This window comes from Myripristis murdjan, chromosome 6, assembly GCF_902150065.1.
Source record: "Myripristis murdjan chromosome 6, fMyrMur1.1, whole genome shotgun sequence".
Classification (NCBI taxonomy): domain Eukaryota; kingdom Metazoa; phylum Chordata; class Actinopteri; order Holocentriformes; family Holocentridae; genus Myripristis; species Myripristis murdjan.
The window spans coordinates 25,133,665-25,140,025 of record NC_043985.1 but is presented as its reverse complement, the minus strand read 5'-3'; positions in this window follow the sequence as shown (position 1 = coordinate 25,140,025).

Genomic DNA, 6,361 nt, shown 5'->3' with positions numbered 1-6,361 from the left:
CACATAGGAAACAAACCGATGACATCTTGCCCTCCACTTGAATACAATCATAACCTCATTATAGCTCATACGCAGCCTTTTTCAGCTATTTTCTATTTGGATGCCACAAGAAATGGAAGGAGACACCGTTGGGAGTAATGGGCGCTCTAAACATAGTTGTGCAACTGAATGGAGAGCCAGCGGGGTGCCTAATGTTACTTTGAGTCTGTGAAGAAATTGACAGAAAAAATAGAGTGAGTGGGCAGTGTTATGGCTTATCTGTATCATGCAGGGGGCAAAAGTCACACAGCTCCGATAATAGCGGCAATTTTTGCCTCTCTTTTGGAGGAGATACGCTTTAGAACATCCATATTCATTAGAAATCTCCAGAGACAGTCTTGAATCAGTGAAAATCCACAGAAAACATGGCAAAATGAGACTATCAACAAACAATAAGCCGGTTAATTGGCTGTGAAATTTGTGTTATTCTCTAATTCTTAAATGCATATCCTGCTTGAAACCCCTCAAGGCGTCACATCATAGCCCCAGCCATAATCACTGCATAATATTAAATACAAATAAACAAGCAGGGACAGGATGAACGTGTACTCGTACACACAATGCTGAAGACATGGAGAACAATATATTCCCAGAGGAACTCTAAGAGAACCCCCTTTGACTTCCCTCTTCTCAAACTCTGTCTGCAAAACTCAAGGTCAAGTGCTACACAAGTGGTTTGGAAAGCTTAATAGATAGAGGGTCTGTTTGAACTGAAACAAAAGGCAGGGGGCGGAATAAATGTGAAATCAAGAATGGCTGCGATTTAAATTTAGATTTGAATCAGAGATTACATGACAGACGCCGTGAATCAGATGTAAAGTCGGGCTCTTATGTCATTTAGAAAGGTCTTGCCCCTGAGAAAGTCAGTGTGAGATAAAGAAGTAACCATGGAGAAATAAAACACCCCCCCCCCCCCCCCCCCCCCCCCCCCAAAAAAAAAAAAAAAAATCTTGCCTTGCTTCATTTGCTAGCTGATGCATGCTCATGACTTCCTGTTTTAGTCATTGCCATGGCGACATTTGTTTGTTTTTCCTCCAAGGTGATAGGAAAAAACTCTGAGACGTTCACACTGAAGCACCATAAAAAGGTTTGTAAAATGATTTGCACAATAATAATAAAAAATTACCAATACACAGGAAGACTGATATAGAATATGCCTATCATGTTGATGTGATAATAAAAAAAAAAAAAAAAAAAATGAAGTGATTTATTGGGGCATACAATTCAGTAAAGTGAAAACAAAATAACACAATAAGGAGATACACAGCTACATCAAGAGTGACAGATAATGAAAGCAGGGGGGAGAGAGAGAGAGCGAGAGAGAGAGAGAGAGAGAGAGAGAGAGAGAGAGGGAGTATGTCTGAAGACAAACGATTATCCAGAGTTCAGTTTCCCTGGCAGAACAAAGACTGCCCTAGTTTCTCTCTCTGGAGAAACAACGTTGACACAAAATGCAAAGACGATCCCTTCCTTTATTAAATAGTTGGGTCAGTGTGTAATATTTTCAGTGACTGATAAGTGTCTTTTTAAACACTAAAACACACAAATGGTAACATCAAGGCCACACCGCATTAAAAAGGCTCACTCAGTCAACGTGTCGGCACAATGGAGTGCACATACCACTCAATCACTGCCATTCTATACGAGTAAAATAAACTTGTTTACCTTAGGTGAACTCAAGGATGCATGCTTAAGCTTGTGTGAATGTGACCTCTGAATTAGTGGGTCGTATTTCTCCAAAAGGGGTCAGCTTGACTTCTTTTAGGTGAGGGATGAGGGATCAAATTTCCATTCTTAAGATTTAAAGAAGAAACCTTTTTTGTTTTGTTTTGTTTTTGTTTTGTCTTCTCTTTTTGTTTCAACTGACATGAAGAGAGGCAATGTTCCCTTTGACAAGCTGTCAGAAGAAAGTAAAAGGCAAAAACAAGATGTGAAGGGAAAAGTGTAAGACAAGAGAAAGAAAAGTCTGTGTGGCCAGACGAAGCCTGAACGTTGGTTTGCAGAATAGCAGTCAACCGAGGCTCCAAAGTGATTTTCTGGCTATCGGTGCCTCATGACGTCAGAGCTGCACAGAGGAACACCAGAGGTGAACAGCTGTATACTGGGTATGACTGAACCCCAAATTACACATTAGACTGCTGAGTCAGTCGATACGCATCCAGTAAAAATTTCCACGACTCAAACTCGGTGAGGACACACACATTACACTCTCATCAGACGTCCTTGTGGTTGGGAATCCTTGTGGTAATGGCCTGGCCGTCTAATGGCACTTCCTCAGCATTCCTGTCAGGCAACGTGCCTTTTTCCCTCTGACCAGCACAGGAACTGGAATGCGACTACACACCATTGCAAGATGTCCATATACGTACAGAGCAGCGAGAAAGACTAAATCCACCAATCGCTGTCAAAATATCCAGTGACGCCTAAGAGATGTTAGCACAGATGTTTAATCAGAAAACATAGTGCAGGGCAGAATCTTGCTGCAAAATGCACTGATGGAAACTCCATTATGCTGTTAACTGTATGAGAGCAGTTAGGTCAGAAAATACAAAATCCATGTGTATTGTCAACTAGTGCTAAACACAGCATGATGTTGTGATTTAATCCCTTGATTTTTAAATGTCTCAAGTAGCTACAAAGTTAGAAAAAATACAAATTGCATTTTTTCCCATACTGTAAGACAATGGCCTTATTATATATTCTGTATCTTCCAGTTGCAACGCTACACTGACACTACATCATGCAAATTATTCAAACCCAAGATGCCACTGGTTTATGGCTGCGTCATTACATCTAATAGACAATACGGTGGTTGTATTTGCAGCATTTTGTTCGCATTTCCCTTTAATTAGGCAGGCCGTATCTGAGATCTTTGGAGCTTCTGGAAACATTTCTGTGGGTTTGGCCAGCTTGGCTGTGCAGCATGCATTTGTAATGATGAACCCACTGAGGGCGCTAGCAAAGTTGAGGGGGTTAAGTAGAAGGTGTGAACTCTTTGAATTTACCAGAACAACACTGCGAGTGCAAAAACCAGTGCAACTTCCTGTTGTGTTGCCATGGTTTCTACAACAACAGACAGAAAACAGCTGAGCACATTCACATGGTCTGCTATGGGGGCTGTGAGGTGATAGTGATGTTATTAACAGTGCTGCTTGTTGTGCATTTATGACTGATAGTTGAGCCCTGCCTCACCCTACTCTCACTTGATGCAGCAGCGTCTCAAGCTGAATGAGTTATGCTGGCATCATGGGAGCATGACTGGACTGCTTCAAAAGGCCGGGCTTTGTGCAACAACAACAAAGAGAGGGGCTCGCTTGTGTTTGGGTGCTGGGACGGCAGAGCGGGCGTGTTTGGACAGTGAGTGTCACAGACTACTGTATAGTCAACTGGAATGTCCTGTGTCATCCCCCATCTGAGTCGTACTCGCAGACAGCATAGTGATGATAAGCCCCAGTAATTTCACAGGTGAGGTGTTTGCAGATGCCTCTCGGTTCCTGGCACCCTGACAAATTTACATGCGCTTCTTTCCGGTAGAACTGAAACAAGGGGAAACAATTCATCCTTGTATGTCGAGTGGCTGAGGCTTTGAGAGGAAACGACAAAAATACAGTAAGACTCAAAAAAACAAAAGAAAACAAAATGAAAAAAAAGAAAAGAGGGGAAAAAGTAAGTGATTAGACAGCAGGCTTTGCAAACAAACTCAGTGCATCGCTTTTAAAAGAGACAATTCAATAGAGAGGCGCTGGTAGTGAGGGAAAATGGGGAGACCAGAGGAAATCCTGTCAACAATGGTTGAACAAACTTGAGCGTGAGACATTGTGGGTGAGAGCAAGCCTGGTGATCACTCACAAAGCCGGTTCACACAGGGGAATATGTGTGAGATCAGAAAGACAGACAGAGGGAAGAGGTCTCTGCGCTAAAACAGCTCCTTAGTGAACGATAGAACCATACACCATAAACTTTCTTTTGTCAAAAATGTCTCAGCAAAACGATTCATCGATCCATGTTTTAGCCTCCAAAAATCAGCGCCCTCCGAGAGAAATCCACATCAAAAAACACATAAATCCAGCAGGGCCTTGGTTTGTAAGCCCTGGGCCTGTTAACACATGAATGTATGGTGCTGAGCTTTGATACAGCCCAGGAGGAGATGGACTCGAAGGGGTTGGGTGGTGGTTTAGGAAAAAGGGTGGGGTGCAGACCGCTCTCTCCCTCTTTCTCTCTCTCTGTCTCTCTCCTTGTTGCCTCTTTCCTCCCATGTGAGGGAAATGTTGATTTTGAATTCATTTTTCTCACTCCAGTCCACTCCAGTGCCTGAGGAGGTTGACATTATCCACATCCCGACAGAGGGGTGCTGCCTGCCCCTCACTGGGTGCACAGTCGAAACTCCCGAGAAACAGAATTCGGTCTCTCAGATCTCCCGCTGTATAAGACAAACAAGGCCGCAGCCGACAATTTGGCCAACATATTAATCAGATGATGTATCTGAAGGACGCTCAGAGATCAGTACAGCAGAAATGCACACTTGCCTACTCCGGTCTCCATGGCAACTACCTCCATCACACTGCACCATGCTGTGTGTCCATGAAGCTGACCTACACGCCTGCCCAAGCCCCCACACTATCTTCAAGACCTTGCACTCACTTCATCAAAACCGCCACAGGAACAAATCTGATTTCTTCTCTCTGGCAGCACGCTTATCCAGCTGTTACACATAACAAGATTGCTGGGCATAGATTGGCAGGCGGCAGTCAGAGGAGTAAATGTCAGCCTGTGACAGGAAAGCCAAAGAAATGTCAGAATCTGTTTTGCTGCATTTGCAGAGCTGATATTTAGAGGGGCATTGTTCAATTCCTCTGTTAAACAGCTGTCAGTGTGATTGCAAGCTGTGATATAGAAAGGTTTTTACTGTGCGAATAAAGAAACATGACGGTTTTCACGAGCATGACCAAAAATTGTGGTGCATAGCTGATAGTGGAAAGAAAATCCTATGTATGTGGCAAATTTCATCATATAACATATATACATTATTTGAAAATAACAGTTAATAACATGGTTAGTTACAAGATAGTTAATTATTATTAAGTATCTATTGCCACATTGCTCCCATTCTCCTCTATCCAAGCCCAGCGCCATTTATTTTTAACGCCCTTATCAACATGTTTTGCTGTCTTCCCCGGGCTTCATGAACCTGCGGTCCATCCTGTTGGTTGCAGTGCGTCACTGTAGGTTAATGAGTTTCACTTTTGACGGCACATGGAGCGCCTGATTGTCAACGGCCAAGTCCCACCCCCGCCCTACTTCTGATTGGCTAGTAGGCCTATTGTCAGTGTCGTTGAGAATGAAAGCTGCACTTCTATTGGATCGAGAGAAATGTCTGTTAGATAAATCTGGGTGAACCCCTGTTTTTTTGTTGTTTTCGTAGTCATGCCGGTAGGCCGGAGATCCAGCACGCCGCCGAAATGCTATCAGCCCTGATAAAGTCTTTTTCTGCAGGATGTTGTCCTGAGACAAGGTTGAGGTGACTTGACCCCAAATGCAGACTCGAGGCAGGCACGCGTGGAGGTGTGTGGAGGTTTTACTGAGAGACAGGCTAGGATGGTGAAGGAGGCTGACAAAATATTCCATTTTTTGAGGCTGCTAGCAGAGTTTTCGGTGCAGGACCACACCTCAACCACACCTCTTCCAGCATTCCTATAAATACCCACCTAACCCTCTCCTACTACTTCGCTCTTGAATTTTGTGTCTGGCCCTATTTCTCCTCTCTTCTCGCTGCTCTCTCGTCTCCTCCTTCCTTTGTGCATATCCAAACACCTGTTTATATCCAAGGCTTTCACTGTATAATAAAAGTAGGTGTGTTTCTCCTAGAAATATGGGCATTTCTTTTGTGAATGCATCTCTACTCCCGCCTTGCAAACTGTTGTTTTGTTTACAACGCACAGAGCTAGCCGTAAACAGGGAAGAGTCCATGTGTCGCAAACTGAGGTAAAATACTGAATTAAGGCGCATATTCCTCTTGCTCTGCATGAACAAAAAATGCTCTGAAAATTCAGTTAATATCAACACATGCCACGTCTTAATCAGAAAATGCTACATTCGGAATAAGGCCTAATTCGAATTGTCCAAGTGGAATATGCTGTTTACATGACCAGTACCAATTTAAGAATATTGAATTTATTGCTTTCTTGTCGGTCAGTTTCCAGGGTTTCATTGTCTTTAGCCACACATCTGGCATCTTATCTATGGGTTCTCAGAGGGCGTATCCCCACACACACACACACACACACACACAGACACACACACATCCACACTATATCCTGTTTTG